We start from the raw sequence: 14834 nt of genomic DNA on the forward strand, positions 1-14834 counted from the left end.
TCTATGCCGGAAGCGCTTCATTCACGCTTCCGCATCTATTACGCATAGATGCTGTATTGAAAGCATTCAACGGGAAGTTCTCATTGAAAACGGAGCAAAGAGCAGCCCTGGAGGTATTTATTGAAAGGAAGGACGTTTTCGCCTTGCTCCCGACCGGCTTCGGTAAGAGTTTAATCTACCAGTTAGCCCCGTCGCGTCACATACGTCAGAGGAAAGAGTGATGTGATTGGTTTAAGCTTCGTCACAGCCTTTTCTGGCTTCGACCAGTAGCAAACTGAGGCATTTCAGGGAGGCGGGTCAACCACGGCTTTGGGAAACGGTTGGGCTTAATATCTTGGCCAGACCAATAGCTCGGAGAGCTTTGAAGTCGCGTTAGCCAGACTAGCAGGCACTAGGACCATGCAGAAACATCCCCTGCTCAAGCTGCTGGTTTTCCAGCTGGTTCGCTCTCCTCTCGTGCGCTCAAAAACGATTCGATTCGAACAGTAGTTAGCAATGTCACAACCCCCCAAGTGGCAAAGGAAGAGGGATGTATGACCTTTTTTTTCAAAAAAAAAGGGGGAAAAAAGAGTGGTGTCTTCAAACATGCTCTATATTAAGTTAGCCAGGGGCGGATCCAGGAAAATGGGAAAGGCAGGGTTCCCCTGGGTTCTGAAAAATGTTCTCCACTTTTTTTCCCCTTGAAAAATCAAGTCAAAGAAGTGTTCTTCACTTAGTCTGCATTTTTTTTCTTTTTTTTTTTAGTTACTGATTGATCAAAGTGGACTTGATACAGGTTTATACCAACCAAACTGGCACAATGCAAATATTTAGACAGATACAGCTAGGCCTCTCCATTACATATAACATTTGGGCTCCACTCCAGCGTCTGAGAAGAGAGACTTGATTTTGGGCGCCCTGTGCACCATCAGACTAAAATAAACCTCTAGTTTGAGCTTACTTAAGGATATTTTAGCAGGGAATTATTCAAAAGAGGTATCAGGACTCCCTTTAGCCTTTACTTCAACACACAACTTGACTTACAATTGAACACAGTGGAGAAAAGTCTTGGACCGACCAACAGTGAAGGAATCATCTTCAGGTTTTTACGGAGTGAAGGAATTTGAATTTGCCGTTGATTTATGAACCAAACACAGAACAACACTGCGTTTTACATCATACGTCCGCCGCGGGGACTCAACACGCCATGCTCCTGAAACATGGAGCGTTTTTGTCACGTGCCGGCTGACAGCACTTTCAGTTTGGCCGGGGGGGCATGTTTAAATTACACCGACCCCTGTATTCCTGACAGGGACGGTCGGGGCTCTGAGTGTGCCTCCCCTATAGCTGTTTCAGCTCTTAAATCATCCTCAGTGCTTGAAGAAGCCCAAAAAAACTTCCTCAGTTTAGACTGTGCCACTGTGGTGATGACCACACCAGGCCGATGAAGACGCACCGTGATTGATCAAAAGTTTGGCGCTCATGTGATCTTTGTGTCGTTGATGTTTATTGGCCACAAGCATGTGCTCATTGTTTACACTCTGGCTTCCTGCCGTCTCTTCAGTGGGATTGGATTTCAGCAAACGGAGGGATTTCTATAAAAGATGACATAAATATGACAAACATTTGTTACTGTGATGACTGCTTGTAATTTTCTCTTCGTCACTGATTGGATTATATTCGTCAGTGATGAGCGTGACAAGTGCCAGCGGGAACCCTGGAAAGGGGGAGGGGGGGATGTCAACCCAGTAAGGCCAGGAGGCCAGGGGTCTGGGGGCCAGCAGAGGCTCCCGGAAGCTCTGCAGTTTTTAAATGCCTGGAGCTGTATTTTGAGCTGTCAGAGACGTGTTGGAAATGAAATCTCTTAAAGAAAATGACCATATCGAAAACATGTTTTAAAAGTAGGAACTTTGAAAACCATTTTATTAGTCACTGAAAATGATATTTTCAGAGTTGCAGGTATATATGTGTTGAATAAATATATAGACATTTTTTATGAACGTTGCATTGTTATATAATGCATTAGCACACGGCACACTACAGTGTAGTACACTGATCACAAAACACCCTTGTGTCAATAAATTACTATTTTAGCAACTGTAATATGAGCTCCTGCTCAGGACGTTCAATGTACACACGATCATGAATATTCCCAGGTAAACTGAGGGAATGTAAGTGGCCACTTAAGACAGAGTTTAATACTGAGATTACTATAAACAAAGACTGCAAGAGTTGCACGTCTGTAATACGAAGTCAGTAACTGCAATCTGAGCTCCTGAGTCTAATAGACTGAGGCCCTGTCCACACGGCAACGGATTCAGGTGAATCCGATAAAATTGTTTATCGTTTCGGCCTGGCGTCCACACGGCACCGGCGTTTTGGGTGCCCCAAAACGAAATCTTTTGAGAACGGGTTCCAGAGTGGAAAGATCTGGCAACGGCGCCGTTGCGAAGTCGTCTGGATGAGTAGAACGGATTTGTTTACGATGACGTCACAACCACATGTGCTTCACGCCGGGTAGAAGTGTAACGAACTCGATGCGAGTTGTCAACAAATCCTATAACTTGGTTCATGAAACGCGCTTACAAAATATTTTTACTGTGAATATTTATTGTGTAATGGTGCAAAGTGAGAGAGAGAGAGAGAGAGAGAGAGATTAGCCCTTAGGGCAGAGTCAATCCCGCCAGCAAAAATAGGGAAAAAAAGGAGCGATCTCACCGCTTCAGATGTTGGTTTAAGTCCTACAATACATTCCTCAAAAAGGGCGTAGAAGAGCAAATTAATCCATCAACGTGTAGCATTCAATTTATTCCGGACCATTAAAGACGCCGCCTTCCGCGTAGAATCATACGTCATCCTCGCCGCCATATTGGATGGGTCAAAGCGGAGAATAAAGATGCCTCATTCATGTGCTGCATTTAACTGTACCAACAGGTTTGCCGTCCAAACGAGATCACATGGGATTACCTTTCACAGGTGAGACTGGAAAAATACTTTTCATTGTATTTGGTCATTATAATGTAATTTTACGAACAGATTTTTCTGACTTTGTGGCTAATATGAAGTCTCGCGCATAATAGTTTATGCGCATGCGTCCTTACTTCTATTGTTCTGGTGTCTCCGATGGGACCGTCTTACAGCGCCCCTAGAGGTGTGGCATGTGTATTGCATCGTTTTCAGCAAGCGTTGCGTTGCCATATGTACCTGATATTTTACTGATCCGTTGCCCATGTGGACGCGATATTTTTTTTAATAACATCTCGTTGCCGTTGTCGTGTGGATGTAGCCTGAGATAACGATACAATGATGGTGTGAGTTGCATTTGAACAAGTCCTGTAATACGTCTTCGTTCCCAAGACTCGGGGGATTTCATGCAGATTTTTTTTCAGAGCCGTTGCAGAAATCAACATCTCTCACAGACCTATCCTTTCCAGTCATTAAAAAAAAGACAGTACTTGTAGTATCTCAGAAAAGCATGTTAGGGATATAATTTATCATGATGTCAATATTGTATCCTATCACTCGGCGCCTAATGGCCAGTCAGTTTTCCGCCACAGGACAGTCTTCAGGATGGAGTACTTTTGTGCTTTCTGGTTTCTCAGTAACATGAAAAGATGAAAGTTGCCAAAATGCTGAAGCCTAAGTGATAACAGGGACTAGAATAGAATATCCCCCCCTCCCCCCGTACAAGTAACAGCAGTGATGAGTTGGTTTATGATCACGACTTGTCTCACGGACATTCTGCAACATGAACTACTGCTGTACAATATTTTAAACTGTTTATATAAGGAATAAAATATATGGGGGGCGGCAGCACAGTTGTGCAGTGGTTCGCACCGCCCCCTCACAGCATGAAGGTTCTTGGTTCGAACCTCGTGGCTGACTGGAGCCTTTCTATTTGGAGTTTGCATGTTCTCCCTGTGCCTGCATGGGTTTCTTCCGAGTGCTCTATTCCAAGTTGCCTGTAGGGGAGACGGGTTGTTCGTCTCTGCGTTAGCCCTGTGATAGATTGACGACCTGCTTGAAGTCAGCTGGGATTGGCACCAGCTTCCCTCATGACCCTGATAAGTGATCTAGATAATGGATGTGTGGATAACACTTGGGGACATGTGGTAAGCTGAAAATAATCACTTGGGGTATAACGTGCTTCATTATCTTTTATTCCTTCCCGATCATATTAGTGTATTTAGATTATCATAAGAGATTTATAGACTATGTAATGTATGATGATAGTTGTGTTTGCTAACTAAGTCTTTGTCAACCACATTGGGAGGGAAATTGTGGTTTCAGTATCTAATGCTTGTGTTTTTATTTATTTATTTATTTTTTTTAAATAAACATAGTTGAAATGAATCGTTTGGGAGCAAACATGAATTTCAGCATGAATTATTCAGCCAGTCATTACCATGTGCTAGATCAGTGGTTCTCAAACTTTTTTCACCAAGTACCACCTCAGAAAATACTTGGCTCTCCAAGTACCACCATAATGATCAACATTAAAATACAGTAGCGTAGTAGGCCTAAGTATTCATTAAAAACAAGGCGGAGGTTTTATTTAACAAGTATATTTAATATTGTTGGCCACTGTAACATTACACACAGTACTTTGAACAGTAACACTGTGTTTAAATATAGGAAAATAAAACACTGTATTTAAATAATGAATCAAATAAAATTAATTGCACATAAAAGTGAAATAAACATTATACTAAAATATTAAAAGACAGTTCTTAAAGATTAAATGAAGATGTACTTAAAAGTTAAATAACTGTACTGTATTTAAATGTTAAGTAAAAAAAAAGTACTGTCCCCGCATACAACACACTGCGGCCTGGGCAGCTCCTCTGTCCCGCTCCAAATGAATCCCAGTTTTATGTATTTTTCGTCATACTTCCTCTTTACTGGTTTCTGCTGTTTGCTAGCAGTTCTGGGGCTGGTTTTGCCACTGTCGTTAGCATCCGCGCTCGACTCACACACGTCCTCTTCAGTTCTCCCTCTCTCCTGATCCACGCTCCCATTCGCGGATTTAAGCCACGACAGTAATTTTGTCGTACTCGTCATAATTAGCAAAGCCACCTCCACCTTTTCCCATCACAGCCTAGTCTACCAATGGCGGATAACCGTCTGTCAGCGGAACCGGCGGGAATGCGTACGTACGCTATGTATGGCTACCCAGAAGCACTTGCAAACTTTTTTTAAAATTACTAACTTAATTTGTATCTCCTTTCATTTTCTTGTCATCGGTTGATAAGATATTTTCATCCATTCGGATATTATGGATGGTATTTCACGTTTTATTTTGTTTTATTTTTTAAATTTTATTTATATTTAATTAAGTGATTCTTTGGCGTACCATGTGGTACGCGTACCACAGTTTGAGAATCACTGTGCTAGATAAAAGAACCTTGAATGTATTGTATATGTATCAGTCAAGTGAAACCATAGTTGTTTTAAATGCCTACTTTTCTTAGCCAGTATTGCAGTTAGTGGCGAGCATTACTGATGCTGAATGCAAAAGAACCATTAACAAAATGACTGGCTTCTCAAAGTGGCTCTCAAAGCCAAAACAGGTTGGCTTTTGTCATGCTTTCATGGATTCCTGACTCGTACTGGGGGAAAGAGAACGGAATTGAAACCAGAAAAGGTGTAAAATAGATTGATTGTGTAATTATAAAGCGCGCAGTGCTCATGCCAGTGCTGAGATTTCTCCCTAATTCATGTGTTTTTCATGCAGGAAACGTGTAAAAATGTCCTCGTGCACAGCATGAGTGTGAAATGTTCTTGACAGGCTCGGTTATGAGTGCTTTCTATTTGTAGGTGTTCTTGTGAAATGGAAAACACTCGGGTGTCTCCCTTGGCCTGTGCAGAGCTTGGAGCAAGCCACCCACACGCACGCATGCTATAGCTGAAATGAACAGTGTTTTGAGCTGAGCACTTCACTGGCATTCAGTGTTCTCTGTTAAATCTGTGTGCATTAGTCACCTGTTGAAGTGTGGTATAGTATACTGTACATACATCAGTGTTTACATCACTGGCATAGTTAGTATAGTAGCAGTCAAAGGTTTGAACACCCCTAATTCAATGGTTTTTGTTAATTGAAGGACACGTCATGTCTTAAAGTAATGATGGATGTCGTTTCTCTTTACTTAGTTGAGCGGTTCTTGACATAATATGGATTACTACAGTTGTGGAATAGGGCTATTTATGCTGTGTTCACACTTATTGAGGTATTTCACCTGACGTCACAGGGTCACGTGACGCCCCGGTGTCTGCCATTTTGGACGGCAAGCTAGCTAATGTCAACATCATAGTACCTAGTATGTTGCTGTAGCAACGTTTACGTTCAGTCATTTGGATGACTGTTAAAACCTTTCAGTCTCAAGTTTTTCCTTTACTGTATTTACTAGTTTACTGAGCCGGCCAGCCCCGGAGCGCTAGCTAGCGCCGGCCAGCCCCGGAGCGCGCTCAGTAAACTAGTAAATACAGTAAAGGAAAAACTTATAACGGGCCATGTCTCAACAGACTAAGAAGTTATTTCAATGAAATTGTATAACATTTTGTTTATCCTGAGGACCGAAAGTAAATTAAAATGTGAACAAATCTTAGCTGTCAGTGAACAGTCCTGGTGGAAGCAGGTAAACGTCGTTCTCTAAGCCTGCTAACCTCAATTTTTGCAAATACCTCTCCCTCTGCTCGCCCTGTAAATGCCCTACGTCGCTGGATAGTGAAGATGTTTTCTGCATCTCGCTCCTTTTTCTTTTATGTTTTTCGTTTGTCGCCTTCCTCGCATTCAAACTGATTCGAGCCGTGACGTCCAAAATGGCAGCATCACATGACTTAGTCACGTGAGTGAAATACCTCAATACTGGTACGATAGTGGTATAACTGTATCGATACAAAGTATACCGGTACAGTTTAGTGCATCTGTTCACACTAGCGAGAAATGTTTGCGGTTTTCTTTCACGGTAGTTGAAATGCGCGTGCGCGAAATGTTTCCGTGGTTACCGAGTAACTTTCTTCCGAGAATATGGCGGATGAAACAACGTGTGTGTGCTTTTTGTTGTCAATGTACAGTCTGTATTTCTGGTGGTCATTTATTCAGTCGAATCGTACAAAACACGTGAGGCAGTTGAGAAAGAAACAAAGAAAACGAATCTCCCTTTCTCCCCCCTCACTTTCTCCCTTTTTCCTTCTCTTCCTCTCCCTTTCTCCCCCCTTTCTTTGCTCCATGTAGCTCCACGGTCATTTTGTTTTCGCATGCTCATTATATTTGTATCGATACAGAGCCGCTTCATCTGTCCACACTACAGCGAAGCGCTACTGTACCGATACGAAACCCATACATTTGTGGGTTTCGTACCGATACAGTTATACCGCTACAGTACCGGTATAGTTGCTAGTGTGGACACGTGTTGCGGTATGAAACTACTTTCATACATCGGTACAAAATCCCTAGTGTGGACAGGGTATTACTGTATTTATTGTTTATTTACTCTTTGATCTCAAACACATTAAGAAGGCAAGAAATTGCACGAATTAACTTTTGACGAGTCAGTCCCTTTCACACCAGAGTCTGGTCTTTCCAGGCAGTCTCCTGTCCCAGTACGAACGGCGCCGATCTCTGTTTCTGTCGGCCTCTTGCCTATACAGCTAGGGTTACAGTGGGGGGGGCTAGTCTTCTGGTAACTGCGAGAGTTTGACTTCCCTACTTGCATCTGTATTGCAGCGTGCCTTGCCAGATGGCAGCAAGTACCATTTTTATGATGGTCTTTGGTATGACCCAACCACGAGTAGAACTCACAATATCTCCCGGTCAAGAGGCGGACACACTAAGCTAACTCGCGGTTGACTTTTGACAGGGCATACCTGTTAATTGAAAAGCATTCCAGGTGACCTACCTCATGAAGCTGGTTAAGATAATGCCAGTAGTGTGCAAAGCATCATCAAGGTAAACGCTGGCTACTTTGAAGAATCTAAAATATGACACACTTATTTTTTCTTTACCACATAATTCCACGTCTCATAGTTTTGATGTCTTCAGTGGCGTTCTACAATTTAGAAAATGCAAAAAAAAAAAACCCTATTGAATGAGTAAGGGCGTCCAAACTTTTAACTGGTACTGTATATTGCGACACTGTGACTCTCAGAGCAATGTTTCCACCACAAAGTGCTCGATCTGATGTCTGGATGGAGGTTTTGCAGAATTGGGTGATTGGCGATGTGAGCGTGATTAATTAAGGTGTATAACATGACTGTGCATGCTGTTACAGGAAAATGAACAATACCAGGATGGTTACTACCTTGACGTTGATTTATTTCTCAACAGCAACATGTCCTGAAGTAAGTCTGGACAGTAGAACCTATGAATGTTGATCTCATGATCAGCCATTTCAGAAGACACTATGATATATATATTCACACACACACACACACACACACACACACATATATATATATATATATGTATGTATGATTCCACGCTTATGGGTACTGAAATGGGGACATGAACTTATTCACCTAAAACCATTTCTTTTTTTACCATCAGGTCACAAAACATGTAATCTTTAATGAATGATATGTTAAAAGATAACTTTAATTTTCTGAGATGTAATAACATTTATATGCCAAAGTCAAGCCTATGAGTTCCAAAATGATGTCTGTTCCATTACTTCTGTTACGATTGTCCATCTCGCGTCTGTTACAAATTAATTACAATCTAGCTATATACCATGTTAATCTTATTGAAAGAATGTGTACGTTTATTCTACTACACATGTTTATTAATTATATTTGCTAAAACATTACCTTCCTATGTTTCAAAAAGTAATTCTACATTGTTAAAATTGAGAATATATATGTCCACAACACTTCTGTTACGTTCTGACTTTGGCATATAAATGTTTTTATTACATCTCAGAAAATTAGTTATCTTTTAACATCTCATTCATTAAAGATTACATGTTTTGTGACCTGATGGTAAAAAAAGAAATGGTTTAGGTGAATTTTTAAAATAAGTTCATGTCCCCATTTCAGTACCCATAAGCATGGAATCACTCATATATATATATATATATATATATATATATATATATATATATATATATATATATATATATATATATATATAAAACATAACACACACACACACACACACAGGGCGGCACGGTGGTGTAGTGGTTAGCACTGTCGCCTCACAGCAAGAAGGTCCGGGTTCGAGCCCCGTGGCCGGCGAGGGCCTTTCTGTGTGGAATTTTTATGTTCTCCCCGTGTCCGCGTGGGTTTCCTCTGGGTGCTCCGGTTTCCCCCACAGTCCAAAGACATGCAGGTTAGGTTAACTGGTGACTCTAAATTGACCGTAGGTGTGAATGTGAGTGTGAATGGTTGTCTGTGTCTATGTGTCAGCCCTGTGATGACCTGGCGACTTGTCCAGGGTGTACCCCGCCTTTCGCCCGTAGTCAGCTGGGATAGGCTCCAGCTCGCCTGCGACCCTGTAGAACAGGATAAAGCGGCTACAGATATGAGACATACAGACACGCGCATATATATATATATATATATATATATATATATATATATATATATATATATATATATATATATATATATAAAATGTATATGTATGTGTATATTTTTAATATATATATATAAAATATAGTGTGTGTGTGTGTGTGTGTGTGTATATATATATACACACACACACACACACACACACACACACACACACGTGTGTGTATTTATAAATGTCTTTCCTCCCTTTCAGTGACTTGCCTCAGTTTTTTAAATGCAACGTCACTGTTTTGCTGCTGGTTTGTTAGTAAGCCTGTAGACCTGCAGTACTGTGCAAAGGTCTTGGGTAAATGCAGAGAAATGCTGTTAAGCAAAGCTGCCTTCAAAAATAATTAAGTTAGATGTTTGTACATTTAAAAAATGCTATAAAGAGCAGTAAAAATGGGTACCCTATGGATACATGTGGCTACTGCTTATAAATTAAAAAAATTCTAATACCATGTCCATACAGTAAATATAGCATATTTATTTACTCTGAGGCAGTAGCCACAAAATGAAACGTAATCCAAACACGAACAATTTAAAAATCACAAAAGTAAATATACCAAGTGTCTGTACTTTTACATTATTCTACTCTTACCTCTTGCACTTTTTGAAACTGAAACCTCTGAACTGAGGTTGACATACACACGGTATCACCTTGACCAAAACTCTTATTTCCCGGAAAAGGCCCGGCGCTAGAGCTCAGCGGTCTCAATACTCTTTTTGACAACTCGGAAGTGCATCACATCAACATCACACATGGGTCCACTGGCTGAAGAAGGCGAGGAAAGGGGGACAACCTGGAGTAGATTTTAAAATAGGAACGCACTTTCCCTCTGTAATAAGCATAAACATGTCTGAAAGCGATTTTCTTTAGTCTCGTCCATTTATTTCCAATGGTGAACCAAACTGTATACACTCACTGGTCTTTTTAATAGGAACACCTGTATGCGCAGTGCACTGCTGTTACACTCGTTCTTACAACACAATGACGGTAGTAGCTACAGCCATAATAAATGAAATGGAGTCGGTATTTGGAATGACAGCCCTTTGCTTTAAAAAAAAAAAAAGTAGTCTCCGGTACAGTGAGTGGAGTTTTATAAGGAACTGAGCTGTAGATTTTACTGAGCATCTTGCAGAACTAGCCCCAGTTCTTCTGGACACTTTGACTGTCGCACTCACTTCTTATTTTCACAGCAAAACCCAGCAGCCTTCATTCTGAAAAGTCTCTCGTCTGTAATATGCTGCTTTCTTTACTGACATACAGACATTTATTCTGTATCATTAGTTTTCCAGCACAAAATGAAATGTTTGGAAATCTAAAGTGTTTTTTGTACTGACTTGATAATGTAGAAGTAATGCAATAAAAATCTATAATGGTTTGTACTAAAAAATATAGGGTGCTCAAGACTTTTTTGCATAGTACTGTCTATCGTAGTATTGTGTATTTGTAAAAAAAAAAAAAAAAAAAAAAAAATATATATATATATATATATATATATATATATATATATATATATATATATATATATATACATACACACACAAACAAGTATTGTGGTTTTTTTTTTTGCCACCCCTAACATCCGAAATGTTTTATTCCTGTTGTACTCCAGAAATTTGCTGATCAATATACAAGGGGAATTTAAAAAGTTCTAAGACAGATGTTGTAATTTCAAACGGTGTGAAAGGCATCCCCCAGAATTCTACAAAGAAGGAATTCTCTGATGGAAACACCGCTTGCAGAAGTGTTCAGACTTAAATGGAGGATATGTCGAGAAATAGCTTTTGTTATTTTCATAAATATTTTTTCAATTCATCTTAGAACTTCTCATCTCATTATCTGTAGCCGCTTTATCCTGTCCTACAGGGTCGCAGGCAAGCTGGAGCCTATCCCAGCTGACTACGGGCGAAAGGCGGGGTACACCCTGGACAAGTCGCCAGGTCATCACAGGGCTGACACATAGACACAGACAACCAATCACATTCACACCTACGGTCAATTTAGAGTCACCAGGTAACCTAACCTGCATGTCTTTGGACTGTGGGGGAAACCGGAGCACCCGGAGGAAACCCACGCAGACACGGGGAGAACATGCAAACTGCACACAGAAAGGCCCTCGCCGGCCACGGGGCTCGAACCCGGACCTTCTTGCTGTGAGGCGACAGCGCTAACCACTACACTACCGTGCTGCCCGTCTTAGAACTTTTTGTATATATTTATATGTACATGTTTTACATTTATTAACGAACAACACATTTATAGTTATTTAATGTTGCTGAACATTGGTGAAACAAGTTAGTTATTTTTATCACTTGCATTATAACAGCTTTTCATGGTACCCAGAAACCAAAAAGTGCAAAAAAACTGTGTTGATCATGAAAACCGTATTGTGGCGGAGAACTTGATGAGTGCTGACGCTGGAAGATTCCAAATGTTCTTCATTAATTGTTCAGGAACAGGGTTCTGAAAAATATTCTCTACTTTTTTCCTTGAAAAATAAATAAGTCGAAGTATTCTTCACTTTTTTCTTAGTCTGTATTCTTTGTCTTAGTTACTGATTTATCAAAGTGGACTTAATACCAGTCTAACTGGCACAACTCAAATATTTATACAGATGGAGCTCCATTACATATAAGATTTGGGCTCCACTCCAGCATCAAAAAAGAGAGCCCTGATTTTGGGCGCCCTGTGCACCATCGAGATAAAATAAACCTCTTTAGTTTGAGCTTATTTCAGGTTAATTTAGCATAGAATTATTCAAAAGAGGTATCAGGACTCCCTTTAGCCTTTACTTCAACACAAAACTGGATTTACAGTTGAACAGAGTCGAGAAGAATCTGGGACCAAACAACACTGAAGGAATCTGGATTCGATTCACAAACCGAACACAGAATCATTCTTTAAAAACTGATTCTGAATGACCCCGTGTTTTCCATCATGCGTTAGTTCTCCCAGGGCCGTTTCTGTTCCAGCTGTTGAACAGACCGGGGGCTCAGTCCAGTTTTCCTGGGGCTTGTGGGTATTTTTAAGGAGATTAGCATCCGTAGGTTGGCGAGGTTACATCTAACTTTACAAGGTAATGTTATCATCGCTCACACATTCACAGGTCTTCATTAGTGATTTTTACACTGCTCTTTAACATGCATGTCGTTCACTTCAGTTTCTGTCTCTATTATAAACACCCATAATGTCTCAGGAAACTGAGGCACGTGTCAATTGACTTAATGTCACTAGTAAAATTAATCATCAGTTTAATAAAAACATCCATTTTTTTCGCGGTCCGGTTTCCGTCAAATCCTGCGCTCTGATTGGCTGGCGAGCGGGTCTGTATCCTACGGTACGGCCCCCGGTTACGGACCTCTGGCGACTCGCTCATTCACAACAACAAACATAGTAGCAATTTTTGTCAACATTTATCTTTTAAGCTTTATTTATAAGATTATCAAAAACCTTATAAATTTTTGCCAGAATTTCTCAGAAGAATAGTATTAATTTTACAGCATGGATAGCGATAAGGACAATTTTCACAGCGAAAGCGAGTTTTACTGCCCTGAGGAAGAAGAAATAAAAATAAGATATTTCAGGAGAAAGCTAAAAACCTCTAACTGTTGCTAACGGTGAGCAAAAACATGGCTGAATCCTGAATGACTCCTATTTGTATAAATAGGGCACTACATAGGCGGCAAAATGTATTTGTTTTCCTGCCATGGAAGTGCACTTGTATACCGAGGAGGAAGCAATTTGCATTACAGCCGTGAATGAGGATTCAAAATGGCGCCTCGGCTCGGTTTCCCCTTTCGGGCGCTCTCGTTTTCTGTTAGAATTTGGTAAAGAAAAAAATAAATATATTATTTCTCAGGAGAATAGCATTAATTTTACAGCATGGATAGCGATAAGGACAGTGTTCACAGCGAAAGCGAGTTTTACTACCCTGAGGAAGAAGAAATAAAAGAGAACATTTCAAGAGAAAGCTAAAACCTGTAACTTGCTAACCGTTTGATCTCATTAGTTAATGAGGCCCATTTTGGACCATGTTATCCAAATAAGTAATATAATATTAGGTAAAACCTTTAAACCAGTACAATCTTTTCTTCAAAGTTTCACCAAATGGCTTTATTTATGCAATGTAAAGGTCATAATACTGGATAACTTTGGTCGAGCAAAAACATGGCTGAATCCTGAATGACTCCTATTTGTATAAATAGGGCACTACATAGGCGGCAAAATGTAGTTGTTTTCCTGCCATGGAAGTGCACTTGTATACCGAGGAGGAAGCAATTTGTATTACAGCCGTGAATGAGGATTCAAAATGGCGCCTCGGCTCGATTTTCCCTTTCAGGCGCTCTCGTTTTCTGTTAGAATTTGGTAAAGAAAAAAAATACATATATTATTTACCAGCTTAAGGTCTGTTCATATGGTGAAATACCGTGACCTCGGCCTTGAATACTTTCAAGACCTCGGTCACGGTATTTCACTATACAGACCGACCTTAAGCTGGTAAATATTATATGTATATATTTCTCACTCACATCTCTCTCCTTTAGGGTCACAGAGACACCAGTTCTAACTTGCATTATTATATTACAACATTCAAAATCCCAGATGACATCCAAGTTAGTGGTTTTCTATTAATCTGTTTTTTGAGGGTGAAGCCCTGGGGGTTGTAGCCCTGAAACGGAGCTCTGTTAGGTCGCTCGCCAGCTGACAGCACTTTCACTTGAGTTTGTTTAACCCGACCCCTGTATTCCTGCCTGCGCTCGGGGACGGTCGGGGCTCTGAGTGTGCCTCCACCAGGCCTGTTTCAGCCCTTAAATCATCCTCAGTGCTTGAAGAAGCCCAAAAATACTTCCTCAGTTTAGACTGCGCCATTGTTTGGTTCATGCAGAGAAAATGACATCACCACACCAGGCTGATGGAGACGCACTGTGATTGGTCAAAAGCTTTGCGCTCATGTCGTCATTACGTGTTGTCGATTTGTATTGGTCACAAGCACGCGCTCATTGTTTACACTCTGGCTTCCTAAAGTGTGTGTGTTCACTGGGGCTGCATTTCAGCAAGACAGTTCTGTAGAAGATGACTCATGATGATTCATATATTCGCACTGTGTCGACTAATTTTTTCTTTTTGTCACTGATGTTGGTCAGTGACCAGCCCCAGCGGGAACCCTGCAGGAAAACTTCTCCTCCTTCCAGACATTTTCAGCAGATCAGTGATTATAGTTCTTTGCTACGTCATGACGCATTTTGTTTTAAATCTGTTTTTATTATCAGCGCTGGGTTATGTGGCGGGTTCAAATCCCTGT

At 40.7% G+C, this 14834-nt stretch overlaps 1 protein-coding gene across 4 annotated transcripts in view; it reads left to right on the forward strand.

The window, feature by feature from the left end:
- The window catches only part of scaper (S-phase cyclin A-associated protein in the ER), a 186493-nt gene that overhangs the window by 19303 nt on the left and 152356 nt on the right, over positions 1 to 14834 (forward strand). Inside the window, exon 1 of one of the 4 annotated variants that reach the window (XM_060914840.1) lies at positions 13853 to 13897. The exons of 2 other annotated variants lie outside the window; for them this stretch is intronic. The gene's annotated coding sequence lies outside the window, so the exon portion shown is untranslated. Of the gene's footprint in view, positions 1 to 13852; positions 13898 to 14484; positions 14742 to 14834 lie in introns of those variants that run through there. One more of the 4 variants, XM_060914839.1, reaches the window with a different exon arrangement.

This window comes from Neoarius graeffei, chromosome 2, assembly GCF_027579695.1.
Source record: "Neoarius graeffei isolate fNeoGra1 chromosome 2, fNeoGra1.pri, whole genome shotgun sequence".
NCBI lineage: Eukaryota > Metazoa > Chordata > Actinopteri > Siluriformes > Ariidae > Neoarius > Neoarius graeffei.